Here is a 20315-nt window from a genome sequence, read left to right as displayed (position 1 = left end):
TGCACACTTGTGCCCATCACGCGTGACCAACACCTGTGCCGTCACACGCATACAGCACTTGCACCTCAACGCATGAACCCGACAGGCGTGCCTGACACGTGGGCAGCTGCCGTCACGTGCCCTTGTCATGTGTCCCCGCCACGTGTCGCTGACCCATGCAGCAGAGATGTGCGCCCGTCACATGCCCCTGACCCGTGCACCGGAAAGGTGCACCCATCACATGAGTGGCTCCTATACATGCACCTAGTATGTGTGGGACACCTCTGTGTCTTTCCTCCCTTGCTCTGTCTCTCTCTTCCACACGTTCTCATGCCTAGGCACCCACATACACATGTGAAATAAATTTCATTCTTCAGGCTATACTGTTCTCCAGCTCTGAAGGTGAATCTCACCCCACCCCACCCACCCCACTATTTTTTTAAAATCAAGAATCACTCAAAGAAAAGTTCCATCACTCAAGGCAATGACTCTGACCAAGCTTAGTCCCATAACTCAACCTTCTCTTTCTAAACTGTGCTAAGGACAGAAACAAATCCACCAACAAAGCCACTGTCCCCTACAGATCCCTAAGAAGTAAGAAGAAATCTATTTCATCCATCAGGTCTCACTGAATGAAAACTGTCATGTGACCAAATTCCTTGGTTTCCAAAAATAATTCTGCTGCAACCCACAGAACAGAAGTGCCCAGCTACCCTGCCTTCTGCAAGCCCTGCCGCATCTCCTGAAAGAAGGAGAATAAAAAGGCAGCACGCTCTAACAGTCTTACGTAACAGTCCCGGTCTATCCGGCTGGCGGCAGCAGATTTATAACGCACCATAAATAGCTCCCTCTCTGGGGAAAAGAGACCAAGTAGGGAGGCTGTGCTGGGGAGCCTCTCCTCTTTCGTCCCCAACAGAACCTTCATGTGTCTTCCAGCACAAAGCAAGTTCAGGGAGACCAGCTGGCCCACGTCCAGCGTAGATATGTTACCTAAGAGACCCTAAAAGCTGAGCAAGGTGTTAAGGGAGCACTGTCTCCCAAGTTAGCATAGGAACCACATGCTCCCCTGCAGACAGGCTCCCCAGTATGCCTACAGGGCTGCTCTGTGCTTCCAAGCCAAACTGGGGGGAAGCAGTGCTCTCTGGACATTTCATTCTGCCAGGGAATGTAAGGCCAGCCTGATGGGTGGCAGGTAGGCTGGAGATGGTTCTTGGTGGAGCATCCCCGCCTGTATGCTCCCTGCCCCAATTCTAACCCCCTATCAGAAAATTCAGATCTGCAGCGGAGTCCCCTCCATATCTCCAAGTCCAGGGAGGAGTCCAGCCTTTGACTAGAAGCTGGTCAAAGTCAGACAGGGTGGCAAGAACAAGAACTTCATCCCAAGCCCCTGTGGGGTGGCTTGCTGGAAATCTCTGTGATTCCAGAATAGAAAGATGTTGCTATGAAGAAAGAAAACGTCCCCTGAGAAAACCTACATGTCCCAAACAAGGAAGCCCTGCCGTCCACATTGTGTGCGCTGCCACTTCGAAGGGGTGTGGGATGTCTGGGGAGCAAGAAATGGGGAGAGAGAGAGTTGTGATCCACGGGCAAGGAAAGTGCACGAGGCCAGAGTCAGTAATAAACCATGTACAGCCAGAACAGCAGCTGCAGTGCTGTCACGCTTGAGGATAAAGTTAATACAATAACCAGAGTGAGAAAGAGGCCCAGGAGTGTGGCGCCAGGGTGGGAGAGGAAGAGGGAAGAGAACAGGTCTCTGTCCATGACCCCTTCTTGGGTCCTGGCTCTCACTGCACTCACTCCCCAGGTGGAGTCTGGAGTTTAAAAACTCACAATAACTCCAGCAAGGAAAAGAGCACGAACGGTCCCCATTTATCGCAGTGACTGCGGCTGTGAGCCCGGCCAGGCCCGGGTGCATTACCCCAGGGAATGCTGATCTAAGACTCACAAGACCTGTAGGCCGGCATCATGCCCCTCCTCTAGTTGTTGGCAGGGAAACTGGGGCTGGAGGTTTCTCCCCACAGTCCCAAGAACCCAGAGGTGGGGCTGGTGTTGAACCCAAGAGTGTTTATGTTTAATGCCTTAGCACATGCAAACATACCAATAAATGCAAACATCAGTTTAGTTCATGGTATCCTTCTCTTGGGCTTCCATGGTGGCGCTAGTGGTAAAAAAAAAAAAAAAAACCCACCTGCCAATGCAGGAGACAGGGGTTCAATCCCTGGGTCGGGAAGATCCCTTGGAGGAGGGCATGGCAATCCCTTCCAGTTTTCTTGCCTGGAAAATACCGCGGACAGAGGAGCCTAGTGGGCCATGGTCCACAGGGTCACAAAGAGTCAGACACGACTAAAGCAACAGCACACACAGCACATCCTCTCTTACCACTTATGTACATCTGAAATATTTCAAAAACCAGGTGGGATATAAAAAAGCAATCCTACATGAAAAAGAAAAATTCAAGATTATAAGAGAATGTCCATTATAAGACAAACGCTTTCAAAGAAAGTATGAAAATTATTTTATACTGAAAAAAATGTTAACTTCTCCAATAAAAAGGCGCATGTAGGGAATCATTATGAGAAAAAATTCAAATAGTAGTTTTCAGGAGAAAAATCACAAGTAATCAGAGAAACAAAAATGAAAACAAGTATGAGACACTCTTTTGCCATCTATCCCACTTCACACTTTTTCCCCTACTTATAATCTGTGCTGCTGATCATGCAGGTTATGAGGTGGTTCATGCTCAGAAGCGTGCATCAAAAGCAGTTCCAAATGCCTTCTTTTTAATGGCTGAGTAATACTCCATTGTGTATATGTACCACAGCTTTCTTATCCATTCGTCTGCTGATGGACATCTAAGTTGCTTCCATGTCCTGGCTATTATAAACAGTGCTGCGATGATCATTGGGGTTCACGTGTCTCTTTCAATTCTGGTTTCCTCAGTGTGTATGCCCAGCAATGGGACTGCTGGTTCGTACAGCAGTTCTACTTTCCAGTTTTTTAAGGAATCCCCACATTGTTCTCCATAATGGCTGGACTAGTTTGCATTTCCACCAACAGTGTAAGAGGGTTCCCTTTTCTCCACACCCTCTCCAGCATTTATTGTTTCTGCCTGGCATGAGATGGTACCTCATTGTGGTTTTGATTTGCATTTCTCTGATAATGAGTGACGTTGAGCATCTTTTCATGTGTTTGTTACCCATCTGTATGTCTTCTTAGGAGAAATGTCTGTGTAGTTCTTTGGTCCATTTTTTGATTGGGTCATTTATTTTTCTGGTATTGAGCTGCATGAGCCGCTTGTATATTTTTGAGATTAATTCTTTGTATACCCATGGATGATTCATGTGAATGTATAGCAAAAACCACTACAATATTATAAGGTAATTAGCCTCCAATTAAAATAAATAAATTAATTTACAAAAAATAGCAATTCCACTTCTGCAATAATTTCCTAAGGAAAACCATAACTGTGTGCAGAGACTGACCTTTCCCCCTTCAGCACTAAGTCACAAGAAGAAACCAGAAAACAAAGTTGTCTCATAATACAGATTTCAATAAAAATAAAGCATGGTCCAACCACATAAGAGGCCTGCACATGTCCCATTTCTAATGATACTGCAGAGAAACCCGTGCAAGCCAAGAAGAGAGGCTCGGGATAAAATGAATGGGGAAAAAGGCAAGTCACAAAACAGTGTTTAGAATATAGTGTCTCTGTTTTAATAAAAACAAGATGCATAAAATATAACTGAAGAGTACTTCCAGTAGAATTTCATCTCCGCAAGCATCCTTTCCCCATCCACAGAACTACACCCAAACAGTCTTGTTACCCCTCCTTATTAGGTCCTTGGCTGTCCTCCAGCACGACAGTCCAGCCCCGACCTCTCCATGCTTCAGCACTGACTGTGGCATCATCTGACCAGCCCACACATTTAAACAGCCTGGATATGAGCACATTTCCTCACCCCGGCCACACAGGCGCAACGACATTTCCTAAAGCACACCCACTATAAGCTCAACCCCTCTGGGGACAGAAAGACACAGTCGCCATGAGTCACCATGGGATGCTGGGAAAGTGAAAGTCAATTAAGCCTCAGTTTTCTCATCTACAAAATGGGAAGTAATATTAATACCTAACAGTGCAAGGCTCTCATGGGGATGAAAGGAGCTAATACACTACAGTCAAAATGTCCTCTAGTGAAAGTGCAAGTTGCTCAGTCGTGTGCAACTCTTTGCAACCCCATGAACTATACAGTCCATGGAATTCTCCAGGCCAGAATACTGGAGTGGGTAGCCGTTCCCTTCTCGAGGGGATCTTCTCAACCCAGGGATCGAACCCAGGTAGCCCTTAATAAATGTTCAATAAATAATAGCTCTGCTCAGAAACCCTCTGAAAGTAGGGGTGAACCTGTTGAGGAAATGGGGGCTCTATGTCAATAGGCATTTTCCACAATCAGGCTTTTTATAAAAAGTCCAAGGACACACAATTTGTATTCCATGCCTTGTATGGTTTGGGAAGAAATGAGTAAAATAAAGACTTATTTCTGATTTTCCACTGTTGTGTCCCCAATGCCTGGGAAACATAGTAAAAGCTGGGGTGTGGACTTAATTAAATGATGTGGCCGTTATGCTCAAACCTACTGAACATAACCAACCCAACTGTTCTGTCTTAGCCACAATTACACAACCGGCTACTCACAATGGTGGTGACCAAAAGTATAATGGCTTTCCACTGAGTCAGCCATTATATCAGGAAATGAGAAGGAAATGTTTGAGGGGCTTCCTGAGTGACAGAAGTACCATCAACCAGGACTATCTCACAGTCAACCTCTGAAATTAACCCGTAAAACTTAAAGGAGGAAATTGCATCTAAACATCAGAGGAAGACAGGAAGTTTTTGTTTTAAATTGTGTCTCGAAGAAAGATTCTTTCCATTTCCATATCGGCTTCTCCATGTGTGCTGACCTACAGTGAAATCACAGCCTTCTGTTTTTGAAAACAGATTCCGCAGCTATGGAAACAGAAGTTGTCGCTTATGCTGACTTCACTGTAGGATCAAGTAAGAAGAAACATCTCAGCTTGGACACGGCTACTTAGCTACAAATATTGTTCTTTGCAATAAAATGTGCTTAACTGTAATCAATAAATAAAGCCCTTAAATTCCTAATCCTCTAAATAAACTGTACCACATAAAAGTTCATTTGGCTAACAATTCAGGCACATGTGTAGTCAAAAGGTGTCCCATTTCTGATTTTATTAATTCTAAATAATCCCCAAGAGGCAATTGGGCCCCACTTGGTCCACACTCAAAAGTCAGATTCTAGACTCAAACCAGCTTGATGGCAAAGAACAAATTCTCCACATAGCACTGATGCAGGCATGTGGAAATGGCAAGAGAGGAATGGGGCATCTTAGCTCAATTTTCATCATCTTAGCTCAATTTTTATCATCCACTTTCAGTAAGTAACCCAAGCAGACCTTGCTATTACTCATGAAGTAGCAAAAATAATTAGGAATGCATGGTATTGGGAGCAGAAGCCAAAAGTCTCTATATAAGAACATCCCAGGAAGCAATGAGGTCAGAGATCAGAGCCACCAAGGGGCTGAATCAGGAAGCACACTCTCCCCTCCCAGAAAAAGGCACCCAATTAAGTCTTTCTGACTGAAATTAACAAGGCTGTTACTAGGAAACTGGTCAAAACAGCCAAGCACTCACTGAGTGAATTTGACAGTTGCGCCTTCAGTCACAGAGCTTCCTGGGATGGCAGGAGGTCCCTAGGGTGAGGGACCATGATAAGCACAATGTGTAAGTACAGCAGCAAGACAGGAAGTGAAAGGAGGAAAGGGATGGTGGGGGGTGGGGGATGGGGCAGGAGGTGGGAGGGGAGTGGGAGGGGCGGGAGCAGGGAGAACTGAGTCATCCCTAAGCAAAAGAGGGCTGGCGCCTCACTAGTCCCCACCAGACACCACCTTCCAAGGGTGCCAACTGCAGGAGGCCGCACAGAGGCACCGCTTCTGCCTGCCCGTGACCTTGCTCAGAGGGACCAATACCCACCATGCAACTTTATTTATCAAGTTGGGTTCTCTCTCTCTCCCCATCACCTTTCCAACACAGAGCACACAGCACCTCTCGATAGCTGTGGCGGGTCTAACACAGCTTCTTCACAAGTCAAAGTTGAACAGCAGACCCAGCTAAGATGTTTGATGCTCAACATCAAAACGACACTGCCTGCATGACCTCAGAAGAACTGATAAGATCACACTTTTACAACTGTGTTATGTTTTGCCTACATTGTGCTTTCAATTTTTGAACTAATTGCCAAATCTTAAAACTCATTAAGTGTTAACAGCAAAAAACAGTCTGGATTTCTCAGCTCCTCTTGATAAATCTGGAGAGCTGGCAACTTCAGGCTCACGTTCTTGAGATTTTACTGAGAAGTAACACTTGGTTAGGAGCTGCTGCTGCTGCTGCTAAGTCGCTTCAGTCGTGTCCGACTCTGTGCGACCCCATGGACTGCAGCCCACCAGGTTCCTCCGTCCACGGGATTTTCCAGGCAAGAGTACTGGAGTGGGGTGCCATTAAGTACCATGTACTGCTCCCTAGTACTTGGTACCCAGTTGGTCTCATTCCTTTGTGTTATCTACCTGGCCTGTATTAGCATGTTCTATAGAAAAAAAGAGGGGCAGTGTCCTGGAATCTTTGCTTCCACTAAGACAGAATGATTTCCCTCTTTTATACATAATTTTGCAAAATTCCAGGTATCTCTGGAATATAGATAGGTTTTAGATAAAGTTGCAATTAGCTTATTGTTTATACTTACAATTGTGACATACAACCCAACATATAAGATTTTTTTAAAGAAATCCTTAAGCTTCACATAATGAGCCTTTTCTCCAACTAATTTTACTGTTCAATTTACAGTCAGAGTTTTACAGGAGAATTGTGTTAGACCTTCAAAGACTAGATAATCCCAATTATAGTTAAATTGTTTCAGAGTATAGGAAATGAAAAAAAAAATCAATTTCTTATTAAGCAAATATAACACTGACATCTAAGCCAGATAAATATAGCACAAAACAGTGTTGCTATGGAACATGGGGCATGTGTCCTTTTCAATTATGGTTTTATCTGGGTATATGCACAATAGTGGGATTGCTGGATCATGGTAATTTTATTCCTAGTTTTCTAACAAATCTCCATACTGTCTCAATAGTGGCTCTGTCAATTTACATTCCCATCAACAGGGCAAGAAAGTCCCTTTTCTCCACGCCCTTTCCAGCACTTATTGTTTGTAGATTTTTTGAGGATGGCCATTCTGACCGGTGCCAAGAGATACCTCATTGCTGTTTTGATCTGTATTTCTCTAATAATGAGCGACGTTGAGCATCTTATATGTTTGTTGGCCATCTGTATATCTTCTCTGGAGAAATGTTTGTTTAGACCTTCCTCCCACTTTTAGAAGATGCAATGGAAGATAAAATGCCAAGTAAGACAGAAAAGTATAATACTCGAAAGTAAATGGAGCAAGGTATAGGCAAAACATAGGGAAACATTTTAAAAATAACACAGTTATTCATTATGACACAAATTAATTGTAAGAGTCAAACACTGGAAGTAATCTCAGTGTTTCTATATAGGAGTTTGTTTGACCAAACAACGGAATACCACGCAGCAGGAAGTAAAGAAAAAATATAGCGGGAAAGTAGAAGTGAAGTCGCTCAGTTGTGTCCAACTCTTTGGGATCCCAGGCTTCTCCGTCCATGGGATTGTCCAGGCAAGAGTACTGAAGTGGGTTGTCATTTCCTTCTCCAGGGGATCTTCCTGACCTAAGGATCAAACCAAGGTCTCCTGCATTGCAGGCAGACGATTTACCCTCTGAGCCGCCAGGGAAGCCCAGAAAAAATATAGCAGGAAGAGCTCCATAAACACATTCTAGAACAGTCTCTGGAATATACTGTTAAGTGAAAAAGAAAAACATGAAAACATTATTACTTTTCTCTACATGGAAAAAGGGAAACAAAATATTCACACATAAGTAGCTATTTATTTTTACAAAAAGAAACACGGGATAAACTGACAACTGGAAATGGATTCCCTTTGGGAGTGGGTAGGAATACGGTCAAAGAATTAAGAATGTAATGAGCCACCTTTGGGTATAGCTTTTCCTATACTTTGGACTTTGGAGCATGTTAATGTTTTACATAATCTAAAATTTTAATTAAGTCAGTGAAGATGGAGGGTCTAATATTGCATGCAAACAGAAAGAGGTAAACAACCATAGAGGAAACAGTAACAACCTTAGCAACCTTAGCACACAGAAGAAAAGAAAGCATCAATCAAAAAAAAAAAAATCAGAAAAAAAAGTGTCAATGGCACTCTTGCACACAATCCTCTATGCTGGCCTGATGAGATACATTGTTTATGGGTAACAAAGAATGGCAAGCAGTAAAATTTCAATTTGATTTAGTAGGTGTGGTGACGGTAGTGGTACCGTTGTTCTGTTTCGCTCAGTTATCTCCAACCCCATGGACGGTAGCACACCAGGCCTCCCTGTCCTTCACTGTCTCCCACAGTTTGCTCAACCTCATGTCCATTGACTCAATGAAGCCATTCAACCATCTCATCCTCTATCTCCCCCTTCTCCTCCTGCCTTCAATCTTTCCCAGCATCAGGGTCTTTTCCAATGATTCTGCTCTTCGCATCAGGTGGCCACTGTATTGGAGCTTCAGCATCAGTCCTTCCAATAAATATTCATGTAGTAGTATGAGGACAGCCAATTTTTATATTATTTGGGAGTACAATGTGCAAATATATTGGTGTTGTTTAGAACAAGATTTGAGGGTTGTTAGTTTAGTTGGAAGGGCAGGGAAGGCATTTTTGGCAGAAGCCACAAGAAAACCCTAAAAAAGTTCAACACGGGTGGAACTTAAGATTCAGGGGGAGGAGGGGGCAGACGCAGGCTACTTGAGCATACAGCTCCACACTGTTACTACTCACACTGTAATCTATGTAATTGGACACTAAGGTGGCCCTGGGCTCGTACCTCGTGCTAAAAAGAGCTCGGCCTTCATCCACGAGGCAAATAATCCAGCATGGCAGACGTTGTTGTCTCAGCTGCAAAGTCCACCCTGAGATACTCAATGAGTTAAAGGAAACCATGGGCTCTGATATGAGCGCTTCATGGCCCGGAGGCCAGGAATTCTCAGTATAAACCAGCACCACCAATTGAGATCTGCAGAAAGGCATGTGTTTTAAAATCTACTCCAGAACTTCCATAGTTCTGTGACCTCTGATTAGAATCAAACAGCGGTAAAATAAACAGCCTTTACCCAAAAGAACTACTGAAAAAAAATGTGGCTACTTAACCCACTGAAAATGTACCCTTGGGGACTTCCCTGGTGGTCCAGTGGCTAAGACGCCATGCTCCCAATGAAGGGGGCCTGAGTTCGATCCCCGGTCTGGGAACTAGACCCCACATGCCTCAACTAAGACATGGTGCAGCCAAATAAATAAAAATAAACAGGCATTTAAAAAAAAAAAAGAAAAGGTACCCTTAATATTCTAAGGTAAAATCAATTCATAGATCATTTTCAGAACAGCATTTTCATTTCTAAGCAGTCTAGCACAAATATTTTAATTTCAGTATTTTAGGAAACATTCTGAAAGCTTAAACTGTTTATTTTTTGCTTTTGCATGATGAGTCCGTAATAAAGCAAGATACATCCTGCCCTTATTAGTCTAGAATCACATGGTAGCTTCCCAGATTCCAGTTGACAACATCCTAAGAGTTCTTAGGAACTACATTCGAGTAATTCAGCAAGTTCAGTGTTACAACTAAAAGTCTTCCTGCACTGACTTGGGTCTGACTGTGAGAGAATTCATTTTTTTCTGATGTTTCACTACCCAGTCCAGAAGGGTTCTGTGACATGTCCCCCAGATCCTATCTCACCTTGGTCTTGGGGTATTTCCGTTATCTATCATCAAACAGCAAACCAGTGCCAAACGTAGGTGCTAAACAAACAAACAAACAAACAAACAGTGACTCTCACATTTCTGTGGGTGTGGCAGAGGCTCAACTGGACGGTCCTTCTGCTGGTCTCACTCGGGGTCCCTCATGAAGTCGATCAGGTGATAACAAGGGTCAGAACATTTTAAATGAGTTCCCTCACGTGTCCAGTAATGTGGCAGGGATGCCTGCAAGACTGGGACCTCTCTCAGGTGGAAACGTGTCATTTCCATCACTGGGCTTCTCAAGTGGAGGCGGGAGTGTTCAAAGCATGAGGCAGAATTTGCAGATCTCTTTAAACTTGGTCTTGAGAGTTATACTGTGTCACTTCTGCTACAATCTATTGGTAACAGTAAGTCCCAAGGCCATCCCATATTCAAAGGGAAAAGATACAGACTCCACTTCACCACCAGAGAACAATCTGTAGCCCAGCAAGACACCAACCTTCCCCTTAGACAATAAGGCACAGCTGTGCGGCTCCTGTCTGCCTTCTCTGTGTTCACCACATGGCTCACACTCTTTCCAAAGAGCAAGAACTCACATCATCACAAAGGCTTTCCTAGAAGAAAAGTCTGATAGCACAGAGAATGTGAATGCTTCTTCAGCTCACGGTTAAGGACAAGGGTTGACAAACACTTTTTTGTAAAAGGAAAGGAAGTGAGTATCTCAGATTTTGAAAGCAGTACGATCTCTGCACAACTACTCAACTCTGTCACAGCAGCAGAAAAGAGGCCAGCTGCTGCTGCTGCTAAGTCGCTTCAGTTGTGTCTGACTCTGTGCAACCCCATCGATGGCAGCCCACCAGGCTCCTTTGACCCTGGGATTCTCAAGGCAAGAATACTGGAGTGGGTTGCCATTTCTTTCTCCAATGCATGCATGCATGTTAAATTGCTTCAGTCATGTCCAACTCTGTGCGACCCCATGGAGAGCAGCCCACCAGGCTCCTCTGTCCACAGGATTCTCTAGGCAAGAATACTGGAGAGGGTTGCCATTTCCTTCTCCAAAAGAAGCCAGAGATAATATGCAAACAAATGGGTATGGCTGTGTTCCAATAAAACTTTATTTACAACAGCAGATCAGAGGGATGGAGTTGGCTTACGGAACGTGATTTGTTGAGCCCTGGTCTAAGAGAATGAGTGCTGGATGTGAAATTGGAAAATCAGGCCTGGAATTCTGACTTCACTACTCACTACCCATGTGACCTCAGTTGAGTTTCTTCAACTTTCTGAGGTTACATTCTACATCTAAAATGTAGAGATAATGCCATTTATCTTTCCAAGGTGTTTGTAGGCAGGGATACACAAGAAAGTGCAGAGCCCCCTCCCTCAGTAAGACAACTATGCCTTAGTTCTAGCCCACAGAGCCTGGAGAACAATTCCTTTGGAGCGGGTGGGTCCCAGGGAAACCTAGCTAGCAGGACAGAATGACCATCCACCACTATTCTCCAACGAAATGGAACCTTCACTGATGAAAATTATATTTCACAGAAGACTGAACAGTCTTTGTTAGAGACCTGGCCCTGTTCTGCCCTTTCTCAAGAGCAAACTCTCTTATTTTGAGGCATACAGACAGTATGCACACAAATGGTTTTTCAGAAACAAGGATCATACGTGGTCAGTGAAAAAAAACCCAAAAACAAAATAAGCCTCAAAATGTGATGACTCAAACAGAAAGTTTGTTCAGTGGCACAGCAGTAAAATCTTACTGTATTTAAGCTGGTTTTGTAGCTTCCAAAAGCTTAGACAAAAAACAGTCTCTGAGACAAGTATATATATATATATATATATACACACACACACACACACACATTTTTTTTAATGCTAAAGGTATAACTGGAATTTTTTTAACATGGGAATGCATGTTTACCTTTTTAAAATTGACCCTGATGGGGGGAAATATATTCAAAAATTCAAAAAAAAAAACCAAACAAATCTATCCTTAGCCCAAAGGAATTTAAAGCATTAAAGTATTTTGTTTGCATCTCCCCTAATGGGGCAGCACTTTGTAATACCCATAGTCCTATAAGAAAGTAAGAGATTTCTACATCAATAGCTGGCAGCGGTCTACTCCCACTTTTGGGAAATTCCATTCACCCAGAGGAAAGTGGATATATCAGAAGGCAGGTGATTTCATCCACTGTCAAAACCTTGTCTGCCGTAGGGTTCTCCTGCAGCACCCACGTGAGCAGGATCCTGGCCACAGCTCCTCTTGCAACTTCAACGCCCTCTTCTCCCACAGCAGGGTGGCCCTCACCAGGAGCAGCTGTCCCTAGTCTCCAGGAGAGACAGCTGCGCCCTGGAGGGATGGTGTTAGAAGGGTGTGGGTTCCCTCCTAAGCCCCAGAGTGAGTGCCAATGGCTGTCATCATCTGGATTGAATGTCCCCTTCCAAAGCAGCCTGGACCACTTCCAGAGCGAAATGAATAAAGCTAAAATCCAGGCAAACGGATGGAAGGGTGGTGGATTGACGGATCGATGAACATGTTGCTTCTGATTCATAAATCAATAAATGGATACAGACTGTGGGTCTCCTAACTCAGATATCAGAAGGGAAAGGAATAAGATGACTTAGCCTGAGACAAGCAGAAGCAAACATTCCCAAATTCCCTTGTACTTGTACTAGAGCAGATTGGAATTCTCACATGATAGCTGGGATGTCTATATTAAGGATCTCAGGCCAGGCCTCTACTAAATAAAGTTCAAGTGGCGCTGAGTTCACATGCTACCCAGAGCACTCCAGACAGCTGATTGTTCTCCCCGTATCTCCTGCTTTGGAACTTGAGCTTCAAAGTAGCTCCTCGCCTGCTCTTGCCATGGCCAGAGTCCACAATGTACCCGGGAGGTGTGACTGTGATGAGCTATCAAAGGACCAACAGATAACAGAGCTGCCTCCCTCATACCCCATATGTGTGCGTGTGCAGGCGTCTCTCTCTGTCTGCATATGTACACACAAACCCATCACTGGAGGTCAATGGTTATGTAAGATGCTATCATCAGCGGAGGCTGGATCAAGGGTGTGTGGGAACTCTCTGAACTCTCTTTGCAATTTTTTTGTAAATCTAAAATTAAAGAGATTTAAAAAAATAAATAAATAAACTTTAGGTCAACTTGAAGGCCTGAAGCATATCATTCTAGCTTCCAAAGCCGCCTCCTGCATAAGCCATCAACTCCTTCAGAGAGTCAGTGTATTTAGCCCTGAAATGAAGCTAATCAGGTTCCCAAAGGACTGCAAGACATACTCGACATTCTGTGACTATTTAACATCAAGGTGCTTTCTCCTTCCAGGGTGATAGTCTGCAACTGCACACTGGTGAGACTGTGAAGTGGAGCCAGGCAGGACAGGCAGGCAGCTGCTGATTCTGCTCCGAAGCCTTCCCACATTGCCCCTGCGTCCCTGCCTCCACGCTCCCAATGCAATGGGACAACAAACAGAGAGACGCGACAGTGCCCGGGGGAAGGAGAGGGGCAGTCTCCACAAGTCTCCTTCTTACCCACAAGAGAAGAACCTTCCTCAGGAGACAGCAGCAGACTGGTCCTACCTGCAACAGCAGTGTCAAAATCAAGGCCCAGGTGGTAGGGAGTGAGTGGGGGGATGGGAAGTGGGAGGGTGATGGTCAGTGGGGATGGTGGGGAGAGGGTGTGGGGGGGTGATGATCATTGGGGGTGGGAGATGAGATAAAGAGGTAGGGCTGGGGGGCTGGGGTGGAGTGAAGAGGTGGGGATAGGGGTGGGGTGTGATGGTCAATGGGGGTGGGAGATGGATGAAGAGGTAGGGATGGAGAGTCGGGGTGGGGTGAAGAGGTGGGGGGCTGGGGTGGGAGATGGGGGAATGGCAGTGAAGAGGTGAGGAGTGGGGTAGGGGGAGCAGGGTGAAGAGGTAGGGAGGGATGGGACCACAGTGATGGGCCTGGACCAACCAATGCCAGCCCATGACTTCCCCTCCCATAGCCCCACACGTGGCTAAAGAGGAAGCTGAAGAGTGGAACAAAATCCGGATTCCATTAGGAAAAGGCAGAAGATGCATATGTGAGTCAGCAATCAGCTTTTGCTACTCCCATTCACTCATTCATTTGTTCATTCACTCACATTCATCCAAGTAGTGAGTCTGCTGACAGTCCCTGTACAGAAAACCCTTGCCCAGAACTGGATTCTAGCCGTCTTGGAACTTAGGGTACAGCCATATTTACAGAAGAATATTCCATTTCCCTGATACTTCAAAGTAGCACCGGATATCCCAGTCTAAATACCAGAGAGTAAATTACAGTTTCAGAGTGATTTCAAAGCGCACCAGTACCCCAGTTCCCTGGTCACTGCTGACAAGGAAGCTGCTCCGTCTGAATGGGTTGAGGCAGCAGAAGGTGCCCTTCACCAGCCCGGTCCTAATAATAGCAGCTGTGCGTGACTCAGGCTACAGGTTGGTTCAAATCCATATAAAACTTTCTCCTCTGACTGCATCCTAAGCAATTTTGGTACTTAACTTTGTCTCTTACATGAGATACTTATTTTTAAAACCTGAGTAGGGGAACAGAAAAGTCGATGTTGAAGTATGTTAGAAGGGATACAAAGCAGTCTATTATTATAATCAATGCCAGAAAAGATTAAGGACTTGTGATTTTTGGAAAAAAGAAATCCCAGGTACTCAATGTCATATCCTCACGTGGCACACATTTAAAGCTTAAAGTAATAGTGTGAAAAACGCATACACTATTATGTTGCAACTGGAACATTAAAAAGCAGGATTTCTTACCTCGTTTCTAGACGATTTCTGAGTGAATAGAACAAAAAAGAATGCTTTTGACTTTACAACTTCTAATACTCACCTGGGTGAAATACTCTATTTAATGTCAGTAATGAGTATACTAACTTTTAAAATCAATAATATGAGATACAAGGGTATATTTCTACTTATCTTGAAATACTGTAAGCATGGATTACAGAATACTTAGCCCAAGATATATTTCAATTAAATAAAATAATTTCAGAAGTTTGCGTGACACAAATGGCCAAGAGGTGCATGGAAAAATGTCCAACATCAGCAGTCATCAGGGAAAGCAAATCAAACCGATAGTGAGACACCAATTCACACCCACTATGATAATGTAGATAAACATAATAACAAGTGTTGGTAAGGACATGGACAGATTGAAACCCTCATACAGTGCTTGTTGAAAAAAGTAAATGGGGACTGCCCTGGTGGTCCAGTGGCTAAGACTTCACACTCCCAATGCAGGGTGGCCAGGTTCAATCCCTGGTCAGGGAACTAGACTCCACATACTCCAACTAAAGATTCCACATGCTGCAACTGAAGGACCCACACACTGCAGTGAAGATCAAAGACCCTGCATGCTGCAACTAAGATGCAGCACAGCCAGAAAAATACATATATATATAAAAAAAAAAAAGTAAGGAGTGCAGCCACTTTGGAAAGCAGTGTGGCATTTCCTCAAAAGGTCATCATGTTATCTAGCAAATCCAGTCCTTCCAATCTAACCAAGAGAAATGAAAACCTATGTTTACTCAAAACCTTGTCTATGAACGGTCACAGCAGCATTATTTATAGGAGCCGCAAAGTGGAAACTATCCAAAAGTTCATTAGCTTATAAATGGACAAACTGTGGTGTACATCCACAGGTGGAATATGATATGGCAATAGAAAAGGAATGAAGTGCTGATCCAGGCTAGGACACGGACGAACTCTGAAAATGTCATGCCACGTGAAAGGAGCCAGACACAAAGGACCACCTGTTCTACCATGCCATCTACATAAAAATGTCCAGAATAGGCAAACCCGAGGAAACAAAGTAGATCACTGGTTGCCTGGGGCTGGGGGGTCTGGAGGAAATGTAGAGGTATGGGGTTTCTTTTTGGGGTGATGAAAGCCATTCAAAATTGATTATGGTGATGGCCACACAACTCTACGAATACACTAAAACCCAGTGAATTCTATACTTTAAAGGGGTGAATTGTATGGCATATGAGTGACTTCTATACTTTAAAGGCGAGAATTGTATGGTATATGAGTTATATCTCAATAGAACCCTTTTTAAAAAGCTTTTTAAACAGTCTATGGGAGGGACTTCCCTGGTGATCCAGTGGTTAAGATTTCAAGTTTCAATGCAGGGGGTGTACATTCGATCCCTGGTCAGGAAGATCCACATGCCTTCTGGCCAACCCCCCAACCCCCACAAAACATAAAACAGAAACGATACTGTAACAAATTCAATAAAGATTTTTTTTTTAAGTCTATGGGAAGGGGGTAACAGTAAAGAGACATGCACAAGGATGTTTCTTAGGAGTGACAGAACTATTATACTGGTGGTGGTCACACAACTCTATACATAAATGGATGCCAAAAAAAAATAGCCTGCTACTCTGTATGAAAATATGAAAAATAAACATTTTCCCATAAGTCTATGGCTTTGGGTGTCCGCAGCTGACGTGTGATGGACGAATGTTCAAAGATAATCACATCAATGATTAATCTATGAGACAGGGAACAACTGACCTCTTGCTGACTTGGCTGTATTTGCTTCAGTAAATAAAATAACCACGTCACCTCCACCTAGCACCATGCACAAACTGTAACATCCTTTCAAATATTTTACTCATGCTGGGAACACGTATGATGGTGATAAAGCAGCAGAAGGCCATTTTGATGGGGGATAATGGAGTCCTCCAGATAATGATGCTCTTCTTCCAGCCACTAGCTGAGGAGTGGGACTTGCTAATACGACTGGTGAGCAGGTGACCCGGGGCGAGTTATTTCAGACCCTCCTGCTGAAATCTTCCCACAGCTCCCCATCATTGCTAAAATAAAACCCAGACTCCTGATTCTGTCCTGCAAGGCTCTCCCTTGTGAGCATGTATGTTATCTGGCTGTACCAGGCTGGGGACCAGGACACAGAAGGGTGGGCTATGAAACCAGCAGGCCTGCCACTTCAGACAAAGGGCCAAGGAGGCCATTCACTCCAAGGGATTCACTGATGACACTGCCTTGGTACTCAGGACAGTAACTGGCACATACAAGCCCTCAATAAACAGCAGCTACTGCTACTGTTACAGACACACAAGTTCTATACACACACACAGACATGCACACACACGTCAATGTCAGCTTCCTAAGGACAGGTCGGGGCTGCCTCTGTGTCCTCAACACCGACAAAACCAGTCTTAGAGGACAGAGGGAAGATTCAGGAAGAGCCCGAGTGTTCCGAGAAAATTCTAAGGAAATGGAAAGCAGACCTTTCTGTGTCCCAGTAACTTTCATCACATCTTACCTAAGTGTCAGGGGAGGGCAGGCTGTCTGCAGGGAGAGAGATTTTGGTTCCTGCCTAGAGTGAGATGAGCAGTAAGTCCATCACTGGTCCTTAAAAAAGCAAAGGGGACCCTCAGCAGAGTTTCATTTCACTCAGGGAAGACAATGAGGGAGGGAAGGCAGTGTCCCTGGATTTGCAATACTTCTCTGCTCGGGCTCATTCAGGCCTGCTTACCTGACCAGCCGGATCAAGCCTGGTCAGTGTGAACCTGGCTCAGAGTAGGCCCTTGGCAGGGGCTCCTCTGGGCCTGGATCCTGGGGGTGGTGGTAGGGAGGCAGCGGCTCCTCTGACAAGGATTTCTTCGGTTTTCCCCTGGGCCCAGGAAGAAAGGAGACTATACCACAGAATGGGAGCCTAAGCACCATACACCCAGCTCCCTCATGAAGCACCGTACACCCAGCTCCCTCACGAAGACGAGAAACTCCCCAGCTCCTCCCAAAACAGCCAGTAGCCTCAAGGGTCCTCTTTTACCCTCTTCCTTTGCCACCAACAGAGTGATCCCTAGTTCTGAATGGAACTGTGATATTTCCTGTCTCACAGAGTGTTTGGAGTTTTCTGGGTTTTTTTCCCCGGGAATGGTGAGCAGGGGGGGTCATCAACCACTCTTTCTTTCTCTACATGCAAAGGATGAGTTCAGTTATCACACTACACGAACTGTAAACATTCACTAAAAGTCAATCAGACAGGGTCCATAAGGTCCATCAGCTTAAACAAATGGAAAAGAAAAGACTTCATTGTGTGGGGCATTGCCTGGGAGAAGCAAGAACTCATAAAAACTGCCATTGTTGGGGAGGAAAGAATCTGACAGCTTTATTCCAGGCAGCACATGAAAAAGCAACATTCAGCCTGGCTTGCAGAGTCAGGGAATCTAAATGGCAGTGGAGTGGCCGGTCAGCCGGCTCCCCCTGCCTTTCCCGGTTCACAGAAGGCTTGAAGGGAGCCAGGCCCACCGACAACTCCAAATGCCAAGGGAAAATGACTCCTTGAGGGCCAAGGAGTGCACCCAGCCCCCAATTTTCTCACGGCGCAGGGATTTCTGATAACTGGAACTTAAATCCTGGGCTCCTGGCCACCCCAGTCCTTAGCACACTGGTGTCTGGGGCTCTTTTGTGATGGGGGGAGGGTCGGAGGAAGACAATGGAGAACAATGCATACAGTGTGAACTCAGCTAGGTTAAACACACATCCCGTACCCGTATGCACACGGAATAAAGACTGGAAGGAACCCCCAGAATGCCAGCTGCTGTTATCGCTAGTATCCACACGCACAGGCCTTGTTAGTTCTTCACATAATGTACAATAAGACAAGTTATTTTTTCCTTCAAGATTTAATCATGCTTTGGGTCCACTTGGCTCCTTTCCTAAATCAGAGGCTGAAGTTGCTCAACAATGGCATAAGAAGCCTTGGGCAGTGATGTTCCAGGGCCATTTCCCTCATGAGTCCTCAGATGAGATTATGGCTTCCTGGGGGGACAGCTTGCCAGGTTTTCTGGGACTAAACCCCAAACCAACAACAGCTGACTTCTCTGTGTGTCTACAAGATCATCTGAACCAGTTAGCATGCATTAGAAGCTTCTGGGGCGTGCGTGTGTGTGTGTGCGCGCGCGCATGCACTCAGTCATGTCCGACTCTTTACAACCCTGCGGACTGAAGCCTGCCGTGTGTGTGTGTGTGTGTGTGTGTGTGCACACTCAGTCATGTCCGACTCTTTACAACCCTGCGGACTGAAGCCCACTGTGTGTGTGTGTGTGTGTGTGTGTGTGTGCGCGCGCATGCACTCAGCCATGTCCGAGCATCATGCACTCAGTCATGTCCAACTCTTTACAATCCTGCGGACTGAAGCCCGCTGTGTGTGTGTGTGTGTGTGTGTGTGCGCGCATGCACTCAGTCATGTCCGACTCTTTACAACCCTGCGGACTGAAGCCCGCCAGGCTCCTCTGTCCGTGGGATTCTCCAGACAAAAATACTGGAGTGGGTTGCCATGTCCTCCTCCAGAGGATCTTCCTGACCCTGAGGTTGAAACTGTGTCTCTTGTGTCTCCTGCATCAGCAGCCAGGTTCTTTACTATTAGTGCCACGTGGGAAGCCCCAGAAGCTTCTGAAGGGTGTGTGAAAATACAGTCTGCTGGGCCCCAAGCCTGAGCTTCTGTGGTCTTGAGTAAGGCCCAAGAAAGTACATTTTAGACAAGCTCCCAGGGGAGGCTGCTGCTGCTAGTTAGGGACCATAATGAAGCCATCGTGCGAAACCAACAGGTCATTTCAGGCCTGAACTCCAGCACATGGCTGATGCCACGCCCCTTGGAGCCCTACCTGAGATAGGTGCTTTTGATTTGGAGCCTCCTTTTAATTCTTGTGAGTCTGGACGTCACTGATTATTCCCTGCTTCTGATGGAACCTACAGATTTAATCGTTCAAATACTGGGCACATCCTAAGTGGGCTATCATAACAGAGGCCACAGGGCAGCTGCAAATCACAAAAGGCTTCCAAATGAGCCACCGGGGTGTCACCAGGCAGTAGAGAACACAGGATTAGAAGGGGAAAAGGCAATCCTAATGAGCAAGAAACACTTATTTTAAGGTCCTCGGAAAATACCAGAATTGATCACCAAAAAGCATACATTTACTGGAAAGGAGGAAAAAAAATGAATCAATTAGTGCTAGAAATATGACTTAGTGTTTTATGGATTTATGATGGGAAGTTAGTCTTTGGGCAATACATTTTTATTTCTTCTTCCTGAAACAAGTACTGAAATTACAGCAGACACTGTACCTTTTAGCCTAAATCCAAAGGTAACAAGTCTGAACACATTGCTCCATCTTCCCCCGTCAGACGGATCCAAGCATGCAGCAGACATCCCCTGAAGTCCATCTTCCTAGGAGTGGGAACTCCAGCAAGAGCTGGTTTATCCTCTGGGCCTGTTAGATGAGCCACAAACTCCTCTAAAGGAGGAAAGTCTTGTACAAGCAGCCAGACAAGGTAGCAGAGAGGGCACCGACCAGAACCTGCATCAGCTGGTGGAGCT

At 45.1% G+C, this 20315-nt stretch overlaps 1 protein-coding gene across 5 annotated transcripts in view; it reads right to left on the bottom strand.

The window, feature by feature from the left end:
* TRAK1 (trafficking kinesin protein 1) overlaps nt 1-20315 on the bottom strand; it is a 154787-nt gene that overhangs the window by 105807 nt on the left and 28665 nt on the right. The gene's annotated exons all lie outside the window — the stretch shown is intronic.

This window comes from Ovis canadensis, chromosome 19, assembly GCF_042477335.2.
Source record: "Ovis canadensis isolate MfBH-ARS-UI-01 breed Bighorn chromosome 19, ARS-UI_OviCan_v2, whole genome shotgun sequence".
In the NCBI taxonomy this organism is placed as follows: domain Eukaryota; kingdom Metazoa; phylum Chordata; class Mammalia; order Artiodactyla; family Bovidae; genus Ovis; species Ovis canadensis.
The sequence above is the reverse complement of the archived record's forward strand: the minus strand, read 5'-3'. Positions and strand labels throughout refer to the sequence as shown.